Below are 14,730 nucleotides of genomic sequence, written 5' to 3' on the forward strand. Positions count from 1 at the left end.
ATAGTGAGTTAGTGGCAGAGGCAGGTCCAGACCCTCACCTGGTGACTCCCAGTCTGGCAGGCTTTCCATGATCCTATGATGTTCTCTTCTTACGCCAAGACAGGACACAGCAGTGGCTGTGTCCTTATAGCATGGTGGCCTCAGGGTAGTCAGACCTAGTGGCTCAAGGCTCCAAAAATGGGTGTTCTCATCAAGAAGGACAGAAGGTTCCTGGCCTTTTATGAACTGACCTTAGAGGCCACATAGGTTTATTTCCACCATAGTCCACAGCTTGAAGCAGTCATAGCCAACCCAGATTCCAGAGGAAAGGACATAGGCTACATATCTTGCTGAAAAGAATATCAGAGGATTTGCAGTTATGGTTTGATAACACCCCAGTGGACTTTTCAGACATGAGGTGTCTTCAGCAGTCACTACATTCCCCTGCCAATTCACTTGCCTTAGGATGGTGGAGTCTCTAAGTTGGCATTGGTTTCCTCCAGGATTCGAAGTTGGATGGCAGCAGCTCTCTGACTCTAAGGTAATGCAACTAAAAGCCAGTGATGCCCCTCAACTTGGCTTTCTCAGACCTTTCCACCACTCCTGTGAGCACTTAATTTCCTGTATCAAATACCTTCTGCCTGAAATACCTAGAGTGATATGTTTTCCCTACCAGAAGCTGACTGATACCAATTTCAAAGTCTGCTCTCCTAACTGCCTTTCACATTATTCTAAATTTTCACCACCTTTCTCGTGCTCCCATCCACACACTCACCCACCCAGCACACCCTCAGGAGGACAACACTGCATATCATTACTCACAAAAGAGAGTGTTAGCTATGTGAACCTAACTATCCTCTCTATCCAACTGGAGCTACATCGTGCATTTTTTCCTTCTTCTCCTTTTTAAAAGAAGAATTCATCAGTATTTCTGGGAAAAAATAAAGAGTAAGATAAAGATAGAGATAGGGTACATGACATCCCTTCAATTTATCTTTTCAACCTAACATTCTGTCACATCTTCATATGCACCTACATTAATTATGATAGATTAATTACTTTAACAAATAGATTTGTAAAACAGATGGAATTATTGCCATAACAAAAAGACCTAAAAGTCTATAATGGCTTTAATACAATAAAAGTTTATTTCTTGGTCAAGTAACAGTGGTAAGCAGGTGAATAATCAGTGGGACACACACTTCTCTACTTAGGGACCTCAACTAATGCAGCAGCAACCATTTTCAACATATGCTTTCCAAGGTCACTCCTTGCAGGCCACCAGAAGGGGGAAAGGACTTGGAGGATACACATGGGTTAGGCCTGGAAATGGCACACATCACTTTTGCCCCCTTTCTCTTACCTAGAACCCAGCCACACGCCTGCCCCTAACTGCAAAGGAGGCTGGGAAATGCAGTCTAGCAATGTGCCAGCCGGAGGAGAAAATGAGTTTTTGGTGAATGGACAGCTAGCAGTCTGTGCCATTGTGCCTTAAACCTCAACAAACTTATTTAATTTTTCTATGCTCAGTTTTGTCATTTCTGTCGATAAATTGAGGATAATGACACCTCCTTTATAGGATTTTTGTAGCTATTAATTACATTGGTACTATAAAACCTTAGAACGTTGCCTGGATTTTAGCAAACACCCCATCCAAGTTATCTGCTATTGTCGAAACTCAGTCCCTCACGTGACTTCTTCCTTTTCCTTTATTCCCTTCCTGCTCATTCTCTCTTATATAGGGTGTCCATAAAGTTTATGTGGATTTCCTATATTCAACTATTTCAAATTGCACATGAACTTCATGTTGATGTATTAAATTGTAGCTGTCTCTTTTCAGTTGGTCCCTCCTCTGTATGTTTCTTGGGGGCAAGGATTATGTTTAGTTTTTTTTATCTTTATACCTTAAGTACCTAGCATAGTCTCTGCCATCTTACAGGTACTCACTAAATATTTGTTAAAGGAGGAGGAAGCGATGGAGGAAGGAAGGAGAGTGACACCTCTCACCATGGGTAGCTTCATGAAAAATAAGCCTGGTAAGCTGCACATCAGCTGGGGTAGTTACCATACCCAGGTCCCAGAGGAGTTCACTTGATACTGAACTCCTACCAGCTGAGGGACCCAGGCTGTCTGCGTGACCTCCATGCCCGTTATGGGACACTTCTTGAGCATTGCCTCAAATTCTCTCCACCCGCCTTGCTCCAGCCCCTGCTATACCACCTGCTGCAGAGGAGTGACCCTCCACCCCCTCACCCAGCTGCTAGATGTCATTCCCCCTCAAGGCTGCTGTCATTCTATTTCCTCGGACATTTGCAGAAATATCTTTTGACTTTCACATGTACATATAAGCAAGCACAAGGGAGTTGACCTCTCATGGGACAACTTAGCCACTGCAGGATGGGAACTAGCGGATCCATGCTCCTCTCTTCTGACTCTTGGGCAGGTGATTCTGAAAGGGTAACCAGCTTGACCTGGTTTTCCAGGGACCCGAGTTTTCCCCGGGTTAGCATGGACATCCCACGTTGCAGTTGGTCACCCTAATTCTGAAATGCATTCTACCAGACTCTTCAGGGGAAGGGGTCCTAGTGGGCTTAAATCCCAGTTGCCCACAGTTTAATAACACACACTTCTGCCTTTCCCTGCTTTCCAGGGATTACATCTGCAAATAAACCACCTTCGCACAAGCCTATGTCTTGGTCTCTGAGGGGAATCCAGCTGGTGTTTGAATTGGGCAGTGCTAAACTTATCTGCACAGTAAATGTTCCCAGCTCTAGGAAACTTAAAAAGGCAGAGGCATGGGAAAGAAGTCAGGGCTCCAAACAGCTAAATTATTATTAAAATTGATCTAGAAGATACAGTACTATTCAAATAGTATCACAAAATATGACAAGGTTTAATTGCTTGAGCAGCCAGGTGTTATAAAGGCCTTCATACTGACAAGAGACTTAACTTTTAGTCCCACTTTGAGTGCTTAAAATCCTATGTGGGCTTTGATATATTTTTCTTTCAGCTGAGGTTTCTCATCTGTTAGCTCTCTCACTGTTACCAGTTGTCCTATTTCAGCTATTGCACTTAATGTGGGGGCAGCGGCTTAAGGGTTGGCAGGGGCCCAGTGAGAGCAATGAACCCAAGTTGTTAGGGGGGATAGGGCCAGGCTTCATGCCCATCTCACTAATTCAGTACATGCTGCAGGAAGATTTTATACATGACCCACAGTGGACCATGAAGAACCTTCAAGAATGTAATTTCCCTGATGACATTCTTAACATTTAACAATCTCAAATTATCTTTTCCACAGTGCCCACTAGACAAGATTTCAGGAGCAAGAACAATGGACTCATTTTAAAAAAATCTTCCTCATTACTGTTCAGACGTGAGGGCCTGACCATCACAGCCATTGGCATGCTGCCCCCACCTGCTTGTAAGAGCTAAATATCCAGAAATATTTAAAGCCAGAAACCCAGTGGTAGCTTAAACCAGCCATCATGAGGGTACTGACCCATAGAAATCAGAAAATGCTGCAAATCTGGGTTCTCCTACCTCCACCCCTCCCTGAGCAGATATACCAGCGTATAACAGCATCCAGTTTTGAATACCAGCAAATTCTTGTCTAGGACTGTGGCTACATTAAATATGTGTGTCTTAAAATGATTTTTCTCCTCCTCTGCTTTTTGGTTGGTGGAGGGCAGAGTCCTTAAAAGCTGTCTTTCCTTCTTCCTCATCAGTGGCTCTCCTTCAAGAATCTGTGAATCTGAAAGGTGTAAATTCCTCTAGAGGTCTTGGCCGGATTCCACAGCCCCAAGCCCTGCAGGTTCTGACATGGGCTGGGCCCTGCCAAGAAACTCACAGAACCACATCAAGGTGTTTGTGCGGCTGCTTCGAGGGCGTCTGTCCTCATGGGACTTGACAGTTTGGGGGATTTGGGAAATTCTTTAAGAATTTCGGAATCCTGCTTAGAAGCCTTGCTTTGTTACTTGGCAGCTCTGTGACTAGACACGTGACTTGATCTTGCTGAGCTTCCCTATAAGTGGCAGGGAAGACACACACATCAGAGGGTTTCTGGGCTTGTCACGAAGCTGCAGTTGGCAAGCTGGAAGCCAGGGGAGAACTGGTGGTAAGTTCCAGGTGGAGTCCAAACACAGGAGAAAATTGCTGCTCCAGCTCAAATACAGGCAAGCAGAAAGAAAGAATTCTTTCTTTCTCAGCCTTTTATTCTATTCAGCCTTTCAGTGGATTGGATGAGAGCCCCCCAGGTTGGGGAGGGCAACCTGCTTTACTCAGTCCAGCAATGCAAATGCTCATTTCACCCAGAAACATCCTCACAGAAATGTTTAACCAAATATCTGGACACCCCATGGTCCAGGCAGATTGACACGTACTATTAACCATCATGGTATCCACCTGGACTATGACCCAGATGATGAGATGTCACTTCTGTGATTATGTTACATAAGGCTTTACTCCCGTTCTACTAACGGACCCTCTCAACCCTGCCCACCTAACATGCAGCCATGAAACAAGCAGCCATGTTAAAGTGGAACATGTGGCAAAGAAATGAGGGTGGCATCCGGTCAACAGCCAGCAGGGCAGTGAGGCTCTCAGTCTGACAGCCCAGGAGTAACTGAATCCCGCTAACAGCCCTGTCAGCTTGGAAGCAGATCTTTCCCCAGTCAAACCTTCAGAGGAGACCTCAGCCCTGGCTGACACTTGATTGCACCTTGGAAGGGCCTGAGAAACAGAGGAGCAAGCTAAGCCATGCCTGTATTCCTGCCCTCCCGAAACTGGGAGGTAGTTAATGTGTGTTGGTTTAAGCCCCTAAGTTTGTGGTAGTTTGTTACACACTGATAGATTAACACAAGTACTGAGTGGGAAATGTTGCATATACCACCCAGCTGAAGCTCCCTTATTAACTAGAACCACCCTCCTCGCAAGATAATTTGATGATAAACTGTGTTACCAAAACATGCCTTTCAGAGACCTCACCATTTGCATTAGTCAGAACTCTGGGCTTCAAGTGACAGAAATCCACTCTAACTAACTTAAAGAAAAATGGGATTTATTGACTTATGTACTTGAGAGGCAGAAGATGTCTCAAGTATCCTAAACCTCAGATCTACTAAAAAGGACTCTGAGATTACCTGCCAATGTTAGGACCAGTCACCGTATCTAGATGCAGAATGTTTGGCTTGGGTTGCAAGTGGTAGAGAAGGAGAGAATAATATTACATTTGAAAGCCTCATCATGTAATACACAGATGGTTATTCATAGGAAAATTAGTTTTTTTCTTCAAAAGAGCAAGTACACAGGCAGGCAAAACAAACAGCTGTCTACTACCTACTACCCAGCATCTCGTGAAAATACTGCTTCCAACCACATACAATCATCTCTTCAAAAGAGTCTTGTAAATATTGAGTCTGTTTATAATTCCGGTGATTTAAAAAAACTTTTTATTGCATTATAACATACATTGTTATACACACTTATATTAAGAGTATAAATGAGTTTTTGTGAACTGAATCCATCGTATAACCAACATCAAGGTCAAGAGATGTCGCCAGCACTGCAGAGCCTGCTTTGTGCTTCTTTGCAGCCATTATCCACATATCCACACTCTTCTTTCTGCCAGGGATAAACCACGGCACTGACTTCTAACTCTATTGATTAGCTTTGCTTATTTTTACTCATTATATAAAGGGAATAAGACCATATGCTCTCTTTTTTCCTCTGGCTTCTTTGCTCAAATTATGTTTCTCTTTTCATTTTGTTTTTTATCTTTTTTTTTTTTTTTTTTTTGAGATAGAGTGTCACTCTGTTTCCCCAGGCTATAGTGCTGTGGCCTCATCACAGCTCACAGCAACCTCAAACTCCTAAGCTCAGGAGATCTTTTTGTCTCAGCCTTCTGAGTAGCTGGGACTACAGGCACCCACCATGACACCTGGCTAGATTTCCTATTTTTAGTAGAACTGGAGTCTCACTCTTGTTTACGCTAGTCTAGAACTCCCAAACTTGGGCAATCCACCCACCTCAGCCTCTCAGAATTATTACAGGCATAATTCACCGTGCCTGGCCTGTTTTTGTTTATTAAAGATAGGGTCTTATTCTGTTGTCCAGACTGGAGTGCACTGGTGTTATCATAGCTTATTGTAACCTCAAACTCCTGGGATCAAGTGATACTCCTATCTTTGTCTCCCAAATAGTTAGGACAACAGGCATGCACCACCATGCCCAGCAAATTTTAAAAATTTTGTAAACATGAGGGTCTTGCTACATGCCAAGGCTGGTCTTGAACACCTGGCCTTGAGTGATCTTCCCACCTCATTCTCCCAAAGCACTGGGATTACAGGTGTGATCTACACAATATTACATTCTTAAGATACATACATATTGCTGTAGCTGGGGATTTATTCATATTTCTTTCTTTTTTTTTTTTTTTTTTTTAGAGACAGAGTCTTACTATGTCACCCTTAGCTGGCCCGGGCTGGACTCGAACCCACCACCTTCAGTGTATGTGGCTGGCACCGTAACCACTGTGCCACAGGTGCCGAGCCAATTTATTCATATTTCTAAATGTATAAATATGTGACAATTTATTCTACTGTCTATGGGCATTTGGGTAGTTCCCATTTGGGGCATATTGTTTAGAGTGATGCTAGGAACATGTTTGTGCTTGTTTTTTGGTGAACACATGTGTGCATTTTGTAAGTGCAGAATTTCTGGGTCTTAAAGGTTGCATATGTTCAGCTTTGGTTATTGCCAAATGGTTTTCCAAGAGGTTGTTTTAATTTACCATCCCGTGAGTGCCATATCTGGATTCTGGTTGCTGTACATCCTGGCTAAGATTTGATATTTTACACTTTTTGACTTATCCATTCTGGTGGGTAAGAACGAATATCATCATGTTATGTTTTTAACTTGCAATTCCTGATGAATTATGAAGATGAACACTTTTTAATAAACTTATCAGCTATTCGAATATCCTTTTGGTTTTGGTGAATCTAGTGGCCATTGTCTTATTACCTTTTTCTTATCAGTTTGTGGAAGTTCTTTGTATATTCTGAAGACAAGTTATCTAATGGAATTATTGTAGATATTACCTATAATTTTATGGTTGTTTTTTCACTCTTAATGACATCCTTTGACAGAGTTCTTGATTTTTAACATTATCAATTTTTTCTCTTTTATGTTTACTTTTTTTGTGCCCTGTTTAGAAAAAATTTGCCAACACAAACTTAATTCCAAGCGATGTTTTATCATATTGTTTTTTATTAGACAGAGTCTCAGTACGTCATCCTTGGTAGAGTGCCTTGGCATCACAGCTCACAGCAACCTGTAACTCTTGGGCTTAAGGAATTCTCTTGCCTCAGCTGCAAGAGCTGGGCAAATAGCTGGGACTACAGGCGCCTGCTACAATGCCTGGATATTTTTTGTTGTAGTTGTCATTGTTATTTAGTAGGCCCCGGGCTGGGTTCGAACCCACCAGTCCAGTGTCTGTGGCCAGTGCCGTAACCATCTAACTACGGGCGCCAGCCCATTTTATCATATCTTAGTGACATTTTAGGGGCCACCCATTCAGGTGACTTATCAATAACAGACATCAATTCAGGTTTTCATTTCAGTTGATAGAGCCTTACTTTTTAAATTTCTGGTTTCTTTTTTTTTTGCTGTTTTGGCTGGGCCTAGGTTTGAACCCGCCACCTCCAGCATATGGGGCCAGTACCCTACGCCTTTGAGCACAGGTGCTGCCCAATTTTTAAATTTCTGGTAGAACACAATAGCCAACAGATGTGTCTCACATCAGTAAAATATTGCTTTCACCTTCCTTATTTTTTGGAGTCATCACTTAACCTCCAAGTTCAAAAGAAAATTAAAAATGTTCTTTACTCAATTTTTTTTTAAGGAACAGCTTTGCCTAGAGAACAAAAAAAGCACCCCTTTAGTACAATGGCTTTTGCCTTTTGCTATTTGATAGCAAATACTTTCTCTGAAATGTAATCATATCTGCAAAAGTTGGAGAATAATTCCAGCCAATATCATGATGCTGTTACAAAAATAACAGCAACAAAATAACAAAAAGATGAAAAAATGCCTACGATGCACTAATACTTTATGAAGTAGCGCACTGCCAAGAACTTTGGCAAATAAGAGTGAGTGTAACACCTATTCTGATGTTTATAGTCTATCAGGGGTGACTTTGGCACAAATGATCATAAATGACTTTCATGGAGAAAGTTAATTTGCCAGGAAGTAAACTCATTTATTTCTGGAGAAGTGTTCTTTCTTGTACAGATCTTCGAAAGCACAGCAAAAGGATTTTAAAGTTATATACAAATGATAAAACTAAGCCAGGATTCATAAAGCCGAATAGGTAAAATGTTCAGAAGTTGAATGTCAATCTTTTTTTTTTTTTCTTGAGATAGAGTCTCACTCTGTTGGGTCAGCATAGCAATCTCAAGCTCCTGGGCTTACATGATCTTTCTGCTGTTGCCTCCCAAGTAGCTGGGACTGCAGGCACCCACTTCAACGCCTGGCTGATTTTTCTATTTTAGTAGAGACAGGATGGTGCCCTTGCTCAGGTTAATCTCAAACTACCGAGCTCAAGGGATCCTCCCACCTTGGCCTCCCAGAGTGCTAAGATGACAGGTGTGAGCCACCATGCCTGGCCAAATTACCATTCTTTGACATTTATGTCATATTTACGACTCTGTTTTGTAAGTTCCTGCTCAAAATCTGAGTACCTTTTCCATTAATTATTTTGAGAGGCTAAATCCTCTTCCAAATCTTGCTGTCGATTAAAGCCATTTTGAAAAATTCTTCAAGCATTTCCATGAGAGTCAGTTTACAATATCCCTCAGAAAACCTGTCGGTTTACTGTACAGGGTTATTTTTAACCCAGAGTGGTATTATCCTTCTTGGCATGAGACTTCACTTTGAAAGACTTTAGACTATGTCTAAAATCAAAGCCTCCTTCCAAGGAAGACTGACATTAGTTAAGTTGTTTACACGGAAGTGTCCAGGCATAAGGTTTCTGGACTTTGCAACAAATAAATGAAACCAACAAAACCAAAGACACCCAGTTAAATTTGAATTTCAGATAGACAACAATTTGTTAGTATATGTCCCATGCTTATTCTAAATTTAAATTAACTGGGCACCTGTATTTTGTCTGGATGCCCCACCCAGGCACTAAGGATAATTGTAGAAGCAGAGTTTCTGAAACGTCTTTGCATAACGCAGGCAGGATGAGACCAGAACATAGTCTCGTAAGGCAACTACCTTGAGGGGAATTGCCCTCACTTATACATCTAAATGATCAGATTCCTTTTTTTTTTTTTTTAAAGTGATTGTCCGATTTTATTGTCAGACTTCATTACATTACAGCCCAGAAAAGGACATATTAGCAGGTGACATGCATCAAAAGTATGTGGATTTCATTAGCGTTTATTGTTCATCACGCCTTGATCCATCTTGTAAATTAGCAAATACACAGTTCCTTGTAACCTTTCTAAAATCAACTTATGCTTATTGACTATGACTTAGATCAATTTGGTTTTATTCAAGTATCACAAGGAACAATGAATAAAACAAATAGAAACATTGCACTACCACAACAGCAAATAAAAAGGGAAATTCCCCAAGAAAGACAGGCCCAAGAGGACCGGTTCCTGGTCTTAACATTATTTCCTGGGACTTCCATGATGAGGAGCTCTGAGAGTTTCTAAGGGAGAGTCCCAGTGCCTCATGACTCTGCTATTGCCTGGTAACAGCAACTTGTCATTACAAATTCAAGCAATAAAACACAGCCGGCACATAGATGGCCCAACTTGAATTTCCTTAGAGCCACTTCTCTTTGTACTTTTAGTAATTTCCAATTTTGTTTTACAAACACATGAAAAAATGTTCATCATCTCTATATATTAGAGAAATGCAAATCAAAACAACCCTGAGATATCATCTAACCCCAGTGAGAATGGCCCACATCACAAAATCTCAAAACTGCAGATGCTGGCGTGGATGTGGAGAGAAGGGAACACTTTTACACTGCTGGTGGGACTGCAAACTAGTACAACCTTTCTGGAAGGAAGTATGGAGAATCCTCAAAGCACTCAAGCTAGACCTCCCATTTGATCCTGCAATCCCATTACTGGGCATCTACCCAGAAGGAAAGAAATCCTTTTATCATAAGGACACCTGTACTAGACTGTTTATTGCAGCTCAATTTACAGTCGCCAAAATGTGGAAACAGCCTAAATGCCCACCAACCCAGGAATGGATTAACAAGCTGTGGTATATGTATACCATGGAATACTATTCAGCCATTAAAAAAAATGGAGACTTTACATCCTTCATATTAACCTGGATGGAAGTGGAAGACATTATTCTTAGTAAAGCATCACAAGAATGGAGAAGCATGAATCCTATGTACTCAATTTTGATATGAGGACAATTAATGATAATTAAGGTTATGGGGTGGGGAAGCAGAAAGAGTGACGGAGGGAGGTGGGTGGGGCCTTGGTGTGTGTCACACTTTATGTGGGCAAGACATGATTGCAAGAGGGACTTTACCTAACAATTGCAATCAGTGTAACCTGGCTTATTGTACCTTCAATGAATCCCCAACAATAAAAAAAAAAAAAAGGGACATGTTCCTTTCCTGTAGAAGAAAATTAAAAGAAGAATTTTTCCAGAAAGTAAGAAAGGCCATAAGGAGTCTTTTCTCATTCAGTCAATGGAAATATCTTTGTAAAAAATACTAAGGCTTTTTTTTTTTGGTTAGCCAATTATACTGACTGTGCTTTTTTTGATTAGCCGTTCCACTGACTGTGCTGTGTGACCTTAGGTAAGTATCTGAATCTCTCTGTGCTTCTGTTTCCTCTTCGGTAGACCAAAGGTCACAGAATTTCACAGCTCCATAATTCTGACTCTTCATCCTGCCAACATCAGCTACTCCCAATCTTTCCCTCTGTAGTTTGTATTCTTTACTTTGGGCCAGAGGGTGGAAACATTCTAGGGCACCAGTTGGCCCATCTAGACGGGTGGGACTCTTTTTCATTACTAATAATCTTTGGGATGACAACTTTCTTTAAAGTGACAGATTGTGCTATACTTGTACTGACCATTCTGGTTACTGGAAGTGATGATGAGACCTGCGGGCTTGGATTCAATTCTTTCTGGGTTCCAGAAACGTCTCAGGACTCCCCCAGCCCGGCTGGCAGGAGAAGGCAGCATGCTATGGTACTGGTGGCATGAAGCTTCTGCTCTTCTGATGTGGGGGGAGTGATGGGCTAGCCTGGGCTGGTCCTGTCTTTTCTTTCCTTTTATTCTGTAGGACTTTTGTTGTCTTGGATACACTAGAGACTCTCAGATGGGATACGTTGGCTTCTGCTGCCCATCTGATGGGGGAAATCTACAAGGCTAGAAGGTCAACCTTGAAAACCCTGTGTGTTACAGGCTGTGCTTCCCTTAAATAGAGTCTTAAGTAGAGTCCCTTCCAGGGCACATGTGATCACTCTGTGCTTCATAAGATGAGTGAGTCCAGCAGGATGGTACTTGGATAATTCCCCTGTAGTGAGTGAGTTCTTGTAACACGGCAGCAACATGGGACCCAGTGGACTGTCAGTTTCAAAATCTCTAATCACAGAAACAATTTCTTTACTTCTTCTGAACCTCAACTTGTGACACATGCACATCCCACATGATCCAGGAAAGGCACCACACCTCTGTGCTGATATAGTAACCATTTCCCTAAAGTCTTTCAAGTGGATGTAGCAAGTATTACCACATGGAGCTGACTAGGATTAGAAAGTATGTCAACTTGATTGTGTACAATCAGGAACTAACTCAGCTTTTGAGAGCAGAATGAATTTCCAAAGACATTGTTGAAACATCTGTGATTAGAAGAATCATTTTTAGGATTAACTGAGCTAACACGTGTACACCCCTTTAAGGATATAGTAAGTGCTCAGTAAGAGTGTGCTTATGTTGTTTTGATATTATTATTATATCCAAATACATTTATAGCCCCATTTCCCCTTGGAAGAAAAAGTACTAAATACAAAGATTATCCCCACTCCTAATCATCATAGAAAAATTAGAATATGCTTATCATTTTGCAGCTAGATTAAAAACCCCTCAGTTTAACCTAGGTTTTTGTAATGGCTATTCCTTTATATTTTGTACAAAGAGAGAAAAATTATTTGTAAGTGTCATCAGCAACAGTTAGCATATATTGCAGATCCATTATGTGAAAGATCTGGGTAGGACTGATATAAAAAGAAATGTGTCACACAGGTCTTGATTTTGAGGGTCTTATATTGTAGTTGTGGAGACAGGACTTAAGAGGAAAGTAAAAAATATTCCTAATAGCAGAAAAGCATTCACAGATATAGCTGTTGTTTTTCCTGTTGGCCCTTATATCTAGTCCTAGCACTTTTGTTCCGTACAACTGTGGTCCCAGCCCCCACGCTGCCGACTGGTACTGGTCTATGGTTCATTAGGAATCAGGCCACACAGCAGGAGATGTGTGGTGAGCAAACAAATGAAACTTCTTCCATATTGACAGCCCCTGACATCACTCACATCACTGCCTGAGCTCCCCCTTCCGTCACTCAGCAGCGGCATTAGGTTCTCACAAGAGCATGAACCCTACTGTACACTGTACACAGGAGGGATCTAGGTCACACGCTTCTGATGAGACTCTAATGACCACTGATCTAAGGGGAAGAGGTAAGGCACTTGAATCATCCCCAAGCCACCCCCTCCAGCCCTGATCCATGGAAAAATTGTCTTCCATGACACCAGTCCCTGGTACCAAAAAGGTTGAGGAACCCTTCTGTATAACACAGAATATTCTTTCCTCTGAAGATGTAGTGGAAGGAGCATCCCCCCACTGGTACTATAGGGTCCCTTTTGCCACTTTCTTCTCCTAAGGCCAGCAAACATTACCAGGAGGTGCATTGGAACTGCCCCTGGTTAATGGGTGTTGATTGCCAAAGGGTAACTGATTCCTGGGGAAACTTGGCCCAGCACGATGGAAGACATGCTCCCAGTTCAGCCCTGCTGCTTTTCTAATTCTAGCAGTTGTAGAGATTTTGCTACCCAAGCAGAAAGCACTAGCAGACCAACCTAAACTCAGCAGACAAAGAGATTTCTCTTTTCCCTAGAAATTTGAAGCTTGACTGAAGAACTCAGAAAGTTTACAAGCTGAATCTATTGTCAATTTAATTTTTTTCCATGGCACTCTAAGTGCTTAATCTGGCAAATCTCTCTCACTTGAGTACTATCACAAACCCCTTCACCTCCTTGAAAGGAGAAGTTCAGAGAAAGGGAAGTTTGAGTTTTCCAGCTCATCCGCACAACCAGGAAAGGGCCTAGGTAAGCCTCAAAACTGAATTCCCATACTTATTTCTAGAAAAACGAGGTTAGATGGATTTAAGAGCATTAGCTTGGTGATGACCAGTCCTTTACAAGCAGCCAAGCTGTTCACTCCCCACATGTAATAGGAAAGAGTTGAACAAGGGTAAGATGGGAACACAAGACTGTCTCGAGACCTTGTTCCGTTATTAGATTTGAAATGTAGAAAATCCTCATGCTTATGAGAAAGTTATGCTCCTAAAATCTATTTAAAAACTTGTTTGCGACTAAGAATACTACATACACATAGGGTAGCATAATGTTTGTGTGCAATTTAAAATAGTTTGCAATTCAAAACTGCACACTAACTTTACGGCCACCCCGTATAATATCCTGTTCCAAAACAGTTCTCTCTCTTTTAAAACATCTTTTTGATATTTGTTTTCTCTTTGATTTTAGTTTTGGGGAAGGATCACCAGAGGTTTTATTCTGACCATATATAATTATTATTCACAGCTAAGTCACATAGCGTACCGAGACAAGATTGACTTTCTTATGCAATCTTTTGCTTTTCCTAGAGTTAATAATTGTTTTCTTCTCTTTTCTTGTGTTCTTTGAATCTCTTAGCAGTTCTTCCATCTTTAATGTCTCAGTTATTCTCCATCCTCAGGCCAAGACGCATATTTGCAAAAATAGTCACAATTCTCAACTTTAAGTTCATGGACCTAACTTTATGCCCAATGAGTTGCAAGTGTTGAAAAAATAGTGCAATGCAGCTTGTGAGAAATGGTAGGAAAAACAGGGTAGGGAGGATAGGGCATGATGGGGGTGGGGATGGGGGCGTGATAACCTGGAATGACATAGTCACTGAGTCTGGTGGGGGGGAGCATCCTGAGGGAGGGAGCATCCTGAGGGAGAAGCATCCTGAGGGAGGGAGCATCCTGAGGGAGGAGCATCCTGAGGGAGGGAGCATCCTGAGGGAGGGGCATCCTGAGGGAGGGAGCATTCTGAGGGAGGAGCATCCTGAGGGAGGGCTTAGGAGCTGATGCTGGCAAAGCGGGAGGCCAGTGATTTTCAACTGGTGTGCCGTGAGAAGATCTTAGACCTCAGGTGTGCCACAAAAATGAAAGATCATTAATTAAATTCTTTTCGAAAGAAGTTCAAAGCACAGTAAACATATTCCTTTTTTTTTTTGATCAACATAATTTAAGTGCACCGTGAGAGTTTATGGGTTCAAGTGTGCCCTGAGAAGCCAGGAAAAGAGCTCCAGCAAGGGGAGAACCAGTCAGATTTGTATGTGAAAAGTAGGTTCCGGGTTAGGGAGGTAAGTTAGGAGACTATGGGGGGATTCAGCTGAGAAAAGGACATAGCTTCGGTGGTCAGGACTACAATAGTGCAGGC

The sequence above is a fragment of the Nycticebus coucang genome, chromosome 3 (genome assembly GCF_027406575.1).
Source record: "Nycticebus coucang isolate mNycCou1 chromosome 3, mNycCou1.pri, whole genome shotgun sequence".
Lineage (NCBI taxonomy): Eukaryota > Metazoa > Chordata > Mammalia > Primates > Lorisidae > Nycticebus > Nycticebus coucang.